At 44.6% G+C, this 15,728-nt stretch overlaps 1 protein-coding gene across 2 annotated transcripts in view; it reads right to left on the minus strand.

Moving 5' to 3' along the window:
- The window catches only part of STAMBPL1 (STAM binding protein like 1), a 91,933-nt gene extending 84,827 nt beyond the window's left edge, over nucleotides 1–7,106 (minus strand). The window contains exon 1 of one of the 2 annotated variants that reach the window (XM_069753506.1): nucleotides 6,555–7,106. The gene's annotated coding sequence lies outside the window, so the exon portion shown is untranslated. The remainder of the gene's footprint in view (nucleotides 1–6,554) is intronic. The other variant, XM_069753503.1, reaches the window with a different exon arrangement.
- Nucleotides 7,107–15,728: the final 8,622 nt, after the last annotated feature.

Here is a 15,728-nt window from a genome sequence, read left to right on the forward strand (position 1 = left end):
TTTAACAGAGTATTTCAGCTCTAAAGTTTGTTTCAAAGTTAGCACAAGTCCTTGTAGGGGACTTTGTGTTAAAAGAAGCCATACCCTTAGTTTAATGATCAGCTGAAGGTTAGATAATATTTAAAAAAAAAAAAAAAAAAAAAATAACAACAATATGCAAATGTGGTGTTCGGGGCACCATGGGCCAGTCCTTGAATAACTTTTTTTCCCCATCCACAGTCGCTGGTTAGGTCATTGCTGTCAATAATGCAGATGGGGCAGATAAAGCTGGGGGGGAAAAAATCTCTGAAACATCTGGCCACACCCACAATGCTCCAAGCATCTAATTTGCATATGAGCAGAAAGAATATTTTATTTAAACCTGCCCAATGCAGATTTGTGATTCAAGATAATAAATATGTCTAAAAATGAACCATACGGCGCTGCTTAGTTGCTCCAGGTGAATAAGCAGCAAATATATAGACGAAATCACTCCCAATCGTCCCAGAAGTGGTTAATCAAAGAAAACTATATGTGATATTTGCGCTAAGTTCACCTATATGAAGCCATAAATAGTTAAAATACTGGGAAATGTCATAAACAAGGTTCCCCATACAGGACTGTGATTAACAAGATGTGTTTCACTCATGTGCTGAAAGGTTGGTATCTGAAGCCTTCTCTGATCCCTGATGAAGGAGTCAGTGACTCTGAAACGCGTAGGATTAGTTGGTCCTGTGTGCTATTCGTAGCTCCGTAGCTCCGCAGCTCTGCAGCTGGTCACGTGTACACATCACGTGACTGTGACATCACACAAGGTCCTGCACCTTGTCGGCTTCAGCTCTATACACGCGGCCGCCACTGCCTGTGCACGGCAGTTACCAAGCTCTGGGGGAGCACGCTAGTCACCGGCCGGGACAGCGTCTCCTATACTACTATTTGCTCTGCAACATATTGGATATTTTCGGAACACAGATTCAGAGAAGGCTTCAGATACCAACCTTTCAGCACATGAGTGAAGGACCTTTCCGCATGTCAGCACTGGACACAGATTTCCTTTTCTTTGATATTAAGGTAAACACCTCTTGTTAATCACAGTCCTGTATGGGGAACCTTGTTTATGACATTTCCCAGTATTTAAACTATTTATGGCTTCATATAGGTGAACTTAGCGCAAATATCACATATAGTTTTCTCAGATTTGTGATTCATCACTGACTATGACTTTCATCCAGTCATCCACTGTCCACGATTGCTTTTCCTTAGCCCATTGTAACCTTGTTTTTTTCTGTTTAGGTGTTAATGATGGCTTTCGTTTAGCTTTTCTGTATGTAAATCCCATTTTCTTTAGGCGGTTTCTTACAGTTCGGTCACAGACGTTGACTCCAGTTTCCACCCATTCGTTCCTCATTTGTTTTGTTGTGCATTTCCTGTTTTGGAGACATATTGCTTTAAGTTTCTGGTCTTGATGCTTTCATGTCTTCCTTGGTTTACCAGTATGTTTACCTTTAACAACCTTCCCATGTTGTTTGTGTTTAGTCCAGATTGTAGACACAGCTGACTGTGAAAAAAACAACATTTTTTGCAACATTACGTGATGATTTACCCTCTTTTGAGAGTTTGATATTCCTCTCCTTTGTTTCAATTGACATCTCATGTTGGAGCCATGATTCATGTCAGTCCACTTGGTGCACCAGCTCTCCAAGGTGTGATCACTCCTTTTTAGATGCAGACTAACAAGCAGATCTAATTTGATGCGGGTGTTATTTTTGGGTATGAAAATTTACAGGGCGGTTCCATAATTTTTTCCTCAGAATTGAGTGATTCCATAATTTTTGCCAGGGGTTGTAGTTGACTATAAAGGTGCAGACGGAGTCACTGTGTGGGTTGTCTTAAATCAACTTTGGATTCCCCGGCCTCTCCCCTCTGTCAATCCCTTCACTGTCTCCCCATTGCCCAGAGACTCCAGTACAAAACCCTAACCATGACATACAAAACAAAGCCATCCACAACCTGTCTCCTCCATACATCTGTGACCTCGTCTCCTGGTACTTACCTGCACGCAACCTCCGATCCTCACAAGACCTCCTTCTCTACTCCCCTCTTTATCTCCTCTTCCCACAATCGCATACAAAATTTCTCTCGCGCATCACCCCTACTCTGGAACCCTCTACCACAACATATCACAGATGCTCACCTACCATCAGAACCTTCAAAAAGAACCTGAAGACCTACCTCTTCCGACAAGCCTACAACCTGCAGTAACCACCGATCCACCAAACCGCTGCACGACCAGCTCTACCCTCACCTACTGTATTCTCACCCATCCCTTGTAGATTGTGAGTTCTCGCGGGCAGGGTCCTCTCCTTCTAAACCAGTCGTGACTTGTATTGTTTAAGATTATTGTACTTGTTTTTATTATAATAATAAAAAATAATAATAATTTGCCTATTGGAGTCGGGCACCAAGACAGTCTGTCTTGGTGCCCACCTCAACTAGGCATATACGGCCAAAAATGGTCCACAACAGAGTACATGGTGACTCCGTCTGCATTATAGTCAATGGCTATGCTGCTAAATACACCCGAATCCCATTTTGTGGGGAGATCGTTCGGAGGTCACTGAATGTAGGAGAGAGATATTTGAATCTAGCCTAATGCTTTATACAGTTGAGGAAGTGATACAATGGAGATTTATCAATAATGTTGCAGTGATCGGCACGCCGGTCTATCACACTAATGTAATGTTGGTCGCTCAGAGAATTACCTAGACCTGGAATACGTCACAGCTCATGATATGTTTAGGTCAAGTTTCAACATCTAAATAAGAGGCTATGTGCACACATTGCAGATTGGTGTGCAGATTTTTCCGCACTGTTTTTGCAAAATCCGCAGGTAAACCGCACTGTGGATTACCCGCGGATTTACCACGGTTTTTGCGCGGATTCCACCTGCGGACTCCTATTGAGGAACAGGTGTAAACCGCTGCGGAATCCGCACAAAGAATTGACATGCTACGGAATAAACAACTCTGCATTTCCGTGTGCTTTTTTTTTCCGCAGCATGTGCACTGCGGATTTTGTTTTCCATACGTTTACATGGTACTGTACAACGCATGGAAAACAGCATGGAAATCCCCTTGTCCCTAAGAGATCAGACACTTGCTTCATGGCTTACACATTTGAAAGAGATTCTTCTGACGAAGATTAGAAACCTGCAATGTCCTGCAACTTTTAGAGCAAAATCTGCAACGTGTGCACATAGCCTAAAGGTTTCTATCCCATGACAGCAAGCAGAGAGTTTGAAAATGGAGATAAATAATATTTGCTATTATGCATGGACAAGTTATGTTGTCAGTGACAGGTTGGCATTACCATTAGTCACACGCGGCCAGGCTTTATATACAGCACACTATCACTAGAGTAAATTGCCAGTGACCCCGGCTCATCAGTACCATGCTGCACGGGAATCGCATCGCTAAATCCGCAATTATGCACTAAACACTGGCCGCACAGCCATAAAGAACAAGCATCTGGAATTTAATATAATGGGACATGGCTTCATCACATGCCGGCTGATGAGTAAATAGGGTGGTGGAGCTCTGCAGTTTCCATTAACAGTTGAGGTCATATAAGTCACAATGGCCGCACGGTGCCACCTCTCAGGGTAAAGCCAATACAGGGAAGTCTGCCAACATTTGTGGACGTCGGCTCAGACATTGTAAGCTATTAATGACTATTACAAGTAGACACAATTGTATCTGACACAGGGATGGTAATGATCACCAGCTATTGCATTAAAATTATTATGTTCATTAAATTATGAATCATCTTTACAAAATGCACGATGGCAATATATACTGCATGTTACTAGTCTGTACATCAGCAAGGTGGCTCAGTGTTTAGTACTGCTGCCCTGCAGCACTGGGGTTCTAGGTTCAAATCCCACCAAAGACAACATGATCTCTGGTTTCCTCTGACAACCTGAGGACATACTGATAGGGGAATTTAGATTGTGAGCCCCAATGGGGACAGTAATGATGATGTCTGGAATTAATGGTGCTATATTAAATAAATTGGGCCAGTTTCAACATGGCTGCACCTCAATGTTTTTTGTTTGTTTTTTTTTACAATTGGGACTCCATTATTGAATCTGCTCCTTTTCTTTCTAGTTTTTTTTTTTCATTTTGTGCCTTATTCTCATTCATATTTTAACTCTACTTTATTTGTTCCCCTGCTTTTGATTCATCAATTGCAACCGCCAGATATTTTGTCCCAAATTATGTGACATCTCAGCCAAACATGCCATTTCTTGCCACAGGATAACAGGTTAAAGACAAAATTGGAGAATGTTTTTTTTCTTTTTTTTAAATGTTCGCAAAATTCATGAACTAAGTTTGACATTTTAAAGAATTTGGTGCCAGAAAAAAAAAAAACCAAGAAATACTACAAGACAAAAAAAATAGAAAAAGAAGAACAAAAACGACCAAAAATGTTGAATTGGACTTTAGTTTTACCATACAATATATTATAGCTAGGCTAAGTGCAGCGTTTGGTTTGACAATTTATAACCAAAAAATTATTGGGAAATAGGTAGAATTATATAAACAGTCATCCAGCCATAAACATAAAAAGGACATCACAATATAAACTTCGCTTTAGGACAGGGGTGCTCAACCTGTGGAACAGGTTGCCTTTCTGTGCAGCCAACCATCCGGTGACAGACTTGCTCGACCGTGTCTAATGGCTGAATATATGTATTTTCTATGTGAAGAGGTGTGGTGCAGAGATGGATGGATTTTAACGACTGTTGGCCTCCATATGGTACTTAGTGGTAGATGAGGTGCAGAAGTGGCAGCGCAGTGTAGTTTACTGTTTCATTTACAGCCTAGGAATAGGGGAGATGATGGCCCCCCGTACGACCATTAAGTGATGGTCCTGGAAGAAGTACTAGCCATTTATAACATTCTTTCAGCATTCCTTAATATCTCAGAACGATAATGCCTACTTTGTGTGCAGCCTTTGCAATTGCCTTGGAGCAGAAATTATTGTCCATTCTTCCTAAAAGGCCTCATTCGATTCGCACATCTGTGTTACACAAACCAGTTCGATCCAATTTTTTTTTTTTTTAACCTTTCATTGATCGAAAACATACACATTATTATCTATGGTGATCTTCACATCTGTTTTTCTCCAGTATCGCTCATGAAAAGGGCCAATACAAGTCTATGGGTCTGTGAAAAAACACGTACAGCACAGGGATGGCATCATGTACAGTCCGTGTCCTGTCCACATTTAACCTTGCAAGAGTAGAAATCTTACAATGTATTAATCCATCCATGAAAAACACTGACACACTGATGGTGGAAAAATCGGACACCCGGACGGTACCCCGATGGTGGAAAAATCGGACACCCGGACGGTACCCCAATGATGGAAAAATCGGACACCCGGACGGTACCCCGATGGTGGAAAAATCGGACACCCGGACTTTACCCCGATGGTGGAAAAATCGGACACCCGGACTTTACCCCGATGGTGGAAAAATCGGACACCCGGACGGTACCCTGATGGTGGAAAATCGGACACCCGGACTGTACCCCGATGGTGGAAAAACGGACACATGGATGTACCACTGATCCAAAACGCTGATTACACTGGTACAACTTTTTTCAGAGACGTGTGAAGGAGACCTAAAAGGTGACACCAGAATCATGTCATGCAAGATGGACCACAAACCTACCCCATGAGAACTGATCTTGGGAAAGGGATCCGTTACTATGTAGTACTAACGCAATGTAACGGATCCGTTAACGTACCTACTGCCATTTATTATCGTAACACATCCTAATGCATAACTTTGTGACGCACCGTTGAACGCGGGTACGTTAGGTCTAACGCACAGCGAACAGATGCGTTCACTGTGCATAGACCTCTATTACTAACGCATGCCAACACAATGCTACCATGCGTTGGCGCAATCGTAGAAAAAAGTGAATCTGCGCATCAGTGTAAGCGCATCCGTTAAACGGATGGCACTAACGCGACGTGAACCTAGCCTAACTACATAGATCACTTGTTGGTATCGGCATATACTTGTGTGTGAGATAGATGCGAGAATTAGGAAGAGGGTTAGTTTATAAAAGTGCTACGCGCGCCTTATTAGTACACATGAAATTCCCCTTTAATTACTTACGTCCTTACCAATGTCACCACTGACAGAGAACAGAAAGCGGACCATGCGGCACCACATCAGCTTCATACAGAAGTCACAGTAAATCAACCTGACAACCATCTTAATATGAAAGCTTTCGGCATAGGACATAGTGAACTTTCTCAGGTCCAGCTCCGGATATAATACATACCCCCACCACCTATTTTCTACCAACTAAAGAGTTACACAGATGGAGCCTTTAAACACGCAGATTAGATTGTAAGCTCTCAGGAGCAGCGTCCTCCCTTCTGCTGTTTTAGAACAATATTTCTCCATTTTCACTCTTTTCTGTATAGACAGATGTTGTAATTCTTCATACCTTGCACACGATCTGTCTGCAATTAATGATGATGAGCTAGTGACTTACCCACACCGCAGCCCCTGGCGCAGCCTTTGCTTGTCATCAGCCTCTTTGCTTTCCCGGCTTTTGCTGGAAAGAACTGCAGCTCTTGGCTTTTTGTAACAGAACAAAATGAAATGACAGCAGCCTGGTTGTGTCCCCACCTCTCTCCAGCCCTCTATTTAATGGCTTGTTTACCAGATGTTGCTGTTATGTGCACGTTGTATCAATTCTGTAATCCCAATACACCCCCCGACTCGGAAAGGGGTCTCCACAATGGGAATACGAGACACTGGCGGTAAATCGGAGAGCAGGGCTGAGCGCATAGTCTTCAGGATCATACAACCTGAGGTTGCTGAGAAGGAAAGCCTCTCCCTCCCCGCCTCTCCAGGAAGCACAATGTCTGCAGCTGCTTATTTCTGGCCTCCTCTGACAGTATTAATAAGGGCCATGAGGAGCGCATCATTCACGCTTCCTCCAGATTCACACCACTGACAGAGCTTCACCGTCATTTCTTGCAATCTAATATTCCTAGGATTGTGGCCCGGCTGAGAAGAACAGATTTATCAATACGACGCCAGGGATCGATGAGCTAAACAGGAGTGACGTCTACAACATGACTAAAAAATGTCGCACATCCCTTGGTGAACGTCTATTGCTGTAAAATGTACCGCGAAATTCTGACTACAACATTGATAAAGGTCCGACAGCTGTGACCTGCAAGCCGCACCGCCGGATCGCAACTATGAAAGTTGTAATTTGCAGGAAACTCACCTTTCCTCTCGCACATCCCATTTAGAAAAAGAAATAGAACTTGTGCACAAAACAGATCTGCTGTATACCTGATGCAGATGAGCACAGAGCCCCCAACACTGACCTTCATGGGGTCCCTTTAGGTTTTTAGAATGGAAGAATAAGTCGGCAGGACGCACCACCTTCTCCCATTCTACAACATGGCACATGAATTCCTCTAAATTTAAATGAGCAAATAGGAATGTGAACTTTAGTTCTCGTCAGTCGTTACACATCCATGTGAGACGAGAAACAGACCATTTTGCCTTCATATTGCATTTTATTTCTTCTCTCTGCGGACTGTGGACTTTGTTCTTCTTCCAATTGACTCTTAGCAATGGAACTCTGATGGTACAAAGCCACGCTCGGGTCAGGAGAGCCACCAGCCAGTCCAAACATTGCAATGCGATTGGCCATCTAAATGCGCACTTACAGGGAATCTGTCAGTAGGATCAACCCTCCTAAGACGCCTATATGGACATACATGTCACAATAAGCTGAATAAAATGAGGCATTGATATCCACGATCTGATGTCTTATACCAGAGAAATGTTTCTTGTATATAAATGAGCTGTTAAGATCTACGGGCCGGACAGTGATCTGCATGAGAATCTGCCTCCAGGACTTACTGTAAATGAAAAGGAGTATTACCAGTGTGATGTGTAATGGCCGCTCTCTGATCTCACTGCTGCAGAGCTGTGTGTGATTATACCTGACACATCTGCAGGTTCCTCTCAGCTTCTATCTCACAGACAGGCAGTGTTACAATACAGCAGAGCTGTGAGAGCTGCAGCAAATGTGTTTGTAAAGAGACAAAGTTCAGTTCTCCTGTTCTGTGTTAGTTACATGTCTCACACTGGTAACTCTACCTTCATGTAAAATAATCTCTGGAGCAGATTCTCATGCAGATCAGTGTCCGGCACATAGTCTTGAGAAGCTCATTTACATATTAAGAAAATGTAGATATCTCTGGAATAAGACATCGGATTTCAGATATCAAGGTATCATTTTATTCAACTTTCTATGACCTACATGTGGAGCGCCCGCCAGGGCCTAGGGGTACTCAGTACCGGGTCCGGTACTTAAGGGGATGTGTCATGGCGGTGACCCAGTCCGTGGCCCTGGGCGCCCAAGTAAAAGGGACGGTCTTTAAAAGGGTTTGTAAAATAATAAATGTTCGTGACTCCACCTGTGGTATTCGGTCAGGGATGACCTACGCTGCTTAAAAGGGGCCACTGGGGTGATGTTATGGCAGCTGGGATGGTATGGCTTCCCACAGGTGAAGCTGGGTCTCCAGGGCTCCCGGTGTAGTAGGGACAGATGGTAGATGGTGTAGAAAGAAAGAGGACATAAGTTGCAGTCTCTTTACCTCTTTACTGTAGAACTCAAGCAGCCACAGTCCAGGGTACCGGATCGCAGGAGCTGCTGTGGTCCGGCTGGCTTGGAAGTGAGTCTGGAATCCCCCTAACCAGGTGGGATTGTAACCCTTCCTTCTAGCGCTGTGTTGTAGTCCCTTGCTGCCTTAGGCCTCACACAAGGTCCTCACGTTTTCTCTCTGCTCCCTTTAGGTAGGACACTAACCCGCATGACAGGTAACTCGAGCCTTTTTACAGGGTCTCTCAGATGGCGTCGGGCTGTATCTGCTACTGTGTCTTTGGGTGTTGATGGTGGACAGGTGACTTGCAGTCCAGCTGTCCGCCGGTTTCTACCATGGGGCATGAAGTTGCCCCCACAACCTCGGTCTTCCGGCTACCGGAATTCTGCGCTTCAGCTTAGAAAGAGCCAAATCACAGCTCCCTTCCAGCTCTTTACTCTCCTGCGCTCCACTTCCCCTCTGTCTCCTACAGACTGCTCTATTCTCGTTCCTTCTAGGAGCTGCAGCACCGCTTGTGGCTGCACAGCCCCTGCTTTCCTCTCAGGCTCTCTCCGTCTGCTTCCACTTTCTCTGTCAGACTCCTCTCTGGCTATCTCTCCAACAGACTAACTAACTCTTCCTCCAGACCAGAATATATATTTTCTAGGGAAGCTCCCCTGAAACCGGGTTCAGAGCTCCCCCTTCTGGCCTGGAGTCAGAACAGTGTTGTATGTGCTGAATACCTGATAAAGGGGATCCTTCCCTGCTTCCAAGCATGACATAACTCTCCCTGTGAAGAAAGCAATGCCACTGTAACAACCTGTTGCCTGAGGTGTTGGACATGCCCATATTGATGACTTAGGAGGGCTGATCCTACTGACAGGTTCCTTTTTTAAGTGTTTGACACTCTAAGATTACTACATATCTAATAAGGGAGGATTTTGTGTATAATTAAGAACTACAGTGTTTATAATATAATTGGAGGCCTATGTACAGTACAGACCAAAAGTTTGGACACATCTTCAATTTCACAATTTCAGTTGTTTCACAGTTTTTTGTTAATTATATAATTCCACATGTGTTAATTCATAGTTTTGATGCCTTCAGTGTGAATGTACAATTTTCATAGTCATGAAAATACAGAAAAATCTTTAAATGAGCAGGTGTGTCCAAACTTTTGGTCTGTACTGTATATAATAAGGGATGACAGAGGAAAGGGGTAAAGAAGAAGCATGTCTGCGTAGCCAGCCCAGATTTTGAACAGACCTGCCTTGTAAGATTTTCACATGTGAAACTATACCTCTCAGTATAAGGGCTTGTTTTCACTTGCGAGGAACACGTCCGTGTCTCGCATGTGGAAACGAAGCTCTGGTGTCGGCACTGTGGAGCGGAGCGTGCGGCCGCATAGCAACACATGCAGCTGCACGCTCCGCTCCGGAGTGCCGGCACCAGAGCTTCGTTTCCACATGCGAGACACGGACGTGTTCCTCGCAAGTGAAAACAAGCCCTAATGCTCACAATAGTTGAGTTGTCCTTGCCTCACAAGCAAGAATGTTATCAACCATCATGACTCTGCAGACCATACAGTGATTAGAGGCAAAATACACATTTGCAATCTGTTCTGGCAGGAGTACCTGAGCAACAGATAAAGGAAGAGTATGAAGTTGTATTTTTGTCCGCAGCCATTCGCTCCAGTCATTGAGTGCACTGTAATCACAAGGTGAGCGCACTGTAATCACTCCGCGCACAATGATTGACAGCCAGATGGAGTGGATAGAACAGATTGTCAGTCAATGTGCCAGGGAGTGAGTATAGCCATGCTCACTGTGTGATAAGCGTGACACGAACAGCTCCCTGCCCCACACCAATGGCTGGAAGTGAAAGGACACTATGTAAATGCGTTCTATTAACCTGCAGATTAGCACTATAATAGTGCTTTTTTTTTTAGAGGTGACATGCCCCTAAAAGGTTTGTAAAAGATTCCATTAAAAGAAGCTTCAACCTTCACTGTACGTTTTAGGCTACTCTCAATATGTGATAGAAAATGTCAATATTTCATGGTTCTTCTGAAGCTCATGAACAGATCGCATATCTATGTTGCATTAAACCATAAACACATAAAGGTAAAGTAGGTCTCCAAAGAAGACTATAGGTATGGGTTTAATTCATACCCATAATATGCCAATGTGCATGGGGCTTTATGCAAGTTTTACACTTATAGCACAAACAACTATGCCATAAAATTGGTTTAATTAATGTAGCAGACAGCTGAAATATTTTATAGATGTAATAGATTATATATGAATGTTACATAGAACTTGCAATATTTGTAGGACGCGCCCACACTACCCTATGACATGGCTGAGTGCTATATGATGTTTTATCAGATGGCACTCAGCCCAATGCTATACTATGGGTCAGTGCAGATCATGCACATCCATACAAGTCTGAGTGTGTATGAAACAACAGACTGCACTCTGATGTCATCCAAGTGCAGTTCAATTTACACTCACATAAACAATGGAGAAATTAAGTTCTGTCTCCTCCACACCTGTTCTGCGATTCTCACATGCTAGAGAATCGAATCACTCTCAGATGACACTCACAGGGATGCCACCAGGAATTTTATTTCCCCATACTGGCAAAATGTTGGGGCCCCCTTGAGACTCCATCCAGGCTCCACCCCCCCCCCCCCCAGCTCTGCCTCTGGAGCGCCCAGCCTGGGCCTTGGGGTACTCGGTACCGGATCCGGTCGCTCTTAAAGGGGATGTAACGGTGGCTGTGACCTGGTCCGTGGCCCTGGGCGTCCAATTAAAGGGGAAAGGTCTTTTAAGGGAAAAGTGTTTGAGTCTGTCAAGACACCACCGGTGGTGTTCGGTCAATAGTGAGACCGACACTGCGTTAAAGGGGTCCTATGGGGGATGTTACTGCAGCAGTGATAGTACACTTCCCACAGGTGAAGCGGGGTCCCCAGGGGTCCTAAGGTGTGTGGTAAGGTGGTGAATGCCGACGAATAAGTGGAGGACACAAGTTGTAAAGTCTTTACCTGGTTTACTGAAGATGTAGTAGTCCACAGTCCAGGGTACCAGGCACAGGTGTCCTATGGTTCGGCCGATTCAGAGACAACGGGAGAATCCCTTTTCCAGTAGAGGTCTGAGAGCCTTTCCAACTAGCGCTTGCTGTATATGAAGTCCCTGCTGCCTGAAGCCTTCTGCAGAGTCCTCTATTCCCCCTGTCCTGAGACAGGTACCTGTATGATGGGCAGCTTGAGCCGTTTTACAGGGACTCTATCATGTCCCGGGCTCCTCAGGTGCTGCTGCGTCAGGTGTGGTGTGCGCCAATCACATAAAGTTCCTATTACTCCAGTTCTGTCAAGTGTCATACAGTTCCATTAAGGCCTCGGGCTCCCGGTACCCGGCTTCTGTGCTATGGCTATGAGGGTGTCCTATCGCTATTCCCCTCTGAGCCCTGTTCCTCTCCTTTGCTCCTTCCCTTACGGCTCCTCCACATTCAACCCCTCAGGTCTTTCTCCTTTCCAGAGGCTGCAGCTCCCTCGTGGCTGCCAGGCCTCTGTCTGCTCTGCGTCTCTCCTAGACGTCTGCTCTGCTTGGTCTCCCTGGACCATCTGTCTTTGGTCTCCCTGGACCAACTCCCTAGCTCCTCCTCCAGGTCAGGATACATATAGCTTAGGAAAGCTCCCCCTGATTCTGGGTCCTGAGCTCTCCCTCCTGGCCTGGATTCAGAATGTGTTGCATGTGGGTGCCTTACCTGGTGAAGAGAACTCCATTGCCTCTAAGCATGACATTACCCTCCCCGAAAGGAAAGCAACATCACTGCAGCAACCAGTCACCTGGGGTGCTGCACCTCCACCCCTCAAACCTTCCACAGTCATATTGCCCACTCTTGGAAAAACTCCACTTCTGCACCACGTCCTTGCCAATTACACAGTAACAGTTCCCATCTAACACCACATCACATACATAGCCAGCAGCTTTTGTTTTGGTCAAAAGATTTATTTTTTAAGCCACCACCATGACAAAAAAAAATATCCAATACTTTTTTTAGAGGAAAAAAAAAAAAAATAATTATATATATATTATATATTTATTAGTGGTGCAGTGACCAATGTTACAGCCAGGGGGCGCTGCATGTGCACTTCAAGGTACACTTGGAGACATAATTGTGATGAAACAGTGACTGGTCATGTGATTGATAGCCGATATGTGTCGCAGAGGGAGTCTGCGTGGTAAGTCTGATGTAATATGGTTATTCTGGGACCTGTAGTCCCTCAACAGTTGGTATAGTGTTGTATAAAAGGCAAGGGAGACTTACTAGGCTAGTTGTGTGAGATGGGCGGGACAAACTAGCCACACATCCACACTCCCACTCAGGGGTGTGGTTTTAGGGTATATAATGTGACCAGGGTGTGGGTCACAAGGTTGGTCTGAAGGTCCTGAAGTATGTGTCGGATTTCCTAGGAGTAGGAATCCTGAATAGCACAAGGTGGGACTTTGCTACTGGTGGCCTGGGTATTGGACGGTCACAGCTGGGGATGGACGTCCTGAATAGTACCCGGACTGGCCGCCTGTGTGATCCTGTGTAACCTGGGTGTTGGGAGGTCCTGGGAGTAGGACCGGATCCCTGAATAGCACGAGGTGAGGACCGGGATCTACAGAGCCAGTGACAGCTACTGTGTGGGGAAGCTACGGGTCTCCCGTTGAAGCGCCAGCACTGCGTGAAACGGCCGTCGTCTCCTCCTGCTCGTTCGAGCCCCACTCCTCTTCCCCCGTTAATGAATTTTTATTCATGAAGGACTAAATAAAGCTGCTATTCACAGAAGATTGGTGAGTGCATTCCAATTTTTTTTATTTTTTTGATATATATATATATATATATATTTTATTTAATTTTTAAAATTGTCAATATCACATATAAGGGACTAATACCACCGCACCATGACGAGACCACATAGTACCACCACATGGTGACCGAATACTACAACACTGATACTAATATTACCGTAGGTGCCATTATACACCAGAGCTCTGTACGTAGTATACGGTACCAGTGTGCAAGTAATAGTAATCACCAGTAACATTATACACAGGAGCTCTGTGTATAGTGTACAGGTAATACAGGGATCACCAGTGACATTATACACAGGAGCTCTGTAGATATTGTACAAGTAGTACAGGGATCACCAGTGACATTACATAAAGGAGCTCTGTATATACTATATAGTGTATAGGTAACACATTGACTCACCTGTGGCGTCTCTAGCTGTCCTTCATCTTCACTTTTCTTCATCCATCTCAGACCACCATCACTCGTCTCTGCAGAAAATAACTTATCTAGAGCACCACTTGCAGAGCACATTTTTTCCCAAGTACTACACTAACCAGATGAAGAATAAAAGGCAACCTAGTGCTGCCCTGCACAGTAACAGGAGCCCCCTCCTCCACTGAAGACAGTATCCTCAAAAATAAAATACATCACTGCAGTAATAATATTCCTCATCCTGGCCCCCATTTGCCCCTTGATCCTTCCTAAAAAAAAAAAACACTTTTTCCTTACCTGACCACTGTCCAGTGGCGTAGTCTCCATCATGCATGTGAAGCGCAGACTCGCTGGTGCATAACAGTGAAGTCAGTTACTGAGTCGGCGGGATCCTGCCTCTGGGTCCCGGTGAGCAGAGGCGTGCTCGGTCCTGGTCCCCTCTGCTCACCGGGCCCCATACGCCAATAATGGCAGTAATGCCCTGATGGCATTAAACTCTGACAGAGTTTTAGATGAGTGAAATTAGCATGAGAGAATGTACACCAGTGTGAGCGAACCCTTAAAATATCAACTTCCAAATACACAATTAACATTTGAAACCTTTCAGGTTTTACCAGCAGCACCTTGTGTGGCTCACTGTACTCTTCATGGCTTATGCCATCTGGTGGCAGAACATATTAACAACAGACATACTATATTGGACTCACATTATTTTGAAGGGAAAATTTAACCAAAAAAAGGTAATAGGTAAAAATAATCTGACTGCTGCAGTTCCCACTGATCATGAGAATGAGGGTCCAGTGTACTTTGTTTGAATTGAACGAATGCATAGCAGTTCCATTCATTGTGTAATGAAGATGAAGACAGCCGAGCTCTGGATATAATGGTTATATATTCCGCAGCACTTTACAAAATAAAGGGGTGTGTACAGACAATATAAGACACGACAAAGGAGTGATGGTCCGACTCTAAGGGTATGTGCACACGCTGCGGATCCGCAGCGGATTGGCAGCAGTTTTCCATGACTTTACAGTACCATGTAAACCTATGGAAAATAAAATGTGCACTGCGGAAAACACAGCGCGGAAACGTAGCGTTGTTTATTCCGCAGCATGTCAGTTCTTTGTGCGGATTCGGCAGCGGTTTACACCTGCTCCTCAATAGGAATCCGCAGGTGTAAATAGGTGGAATCCGCACAAAAACCGTGAAAAAAACGCAGTAATTCTGCAGTAAATCTGCAGTGTGGATTTTCTGCCGATTTACCAAAATCAGTGCGGAAAAATCCACACACCTTTCTGAAACCTGTGCACATAACCGTAGGCTACGTGCACACGTTGCAGATTTTCCTCTGGAATTTTTTGTGGGGATTCTGCATCTCTTGGCAGAAAACGCAGGTTCGGATTTGATGCTTTTTTTGATGCGGATTTCATGCGTTTTTACCCCTGTGGATTTCTATAATGGAATGGGTACAAAAACGCTGCAGATCCGCAGAAATAAATGACATGCTCCTTCATTTAAAGGGAACCTGTCACCTGAATTTGGCGGGACCGATTTTCGGTCATATGGGCGGAGTTTGTTTGATTCACCCTTTCCTTACCCGCTGGCTGCATGCTGGCCGCAATATTGGATTGAAGTTCATTCTCTGTTCTCCGTAGTACACACCTACGCAAGGCAAGATTTTTTTAATGAATATTTGAGCCCATGGATCCATTGTATGTCCGTTTTGCAAGCTGGCGAGAAAATCTCGCTGCACAGATGCCATACGGATTACATATGGA

Source organism: Ranitomeya imitator, chromosome 2, assembly GCF_032444005.1.
Source record: "Ranitomeya imitator isolate aRanImi1 chromosome 2, aRanImi1.pri, whole genome shotgun sequence".
Classification (NCBI taxonomy): Eukaryota; Metazoa; Chordata; class Amphibia; order Anura; family Dendrobatidae; genus Ranitomeya; species Ranitomeya imitator.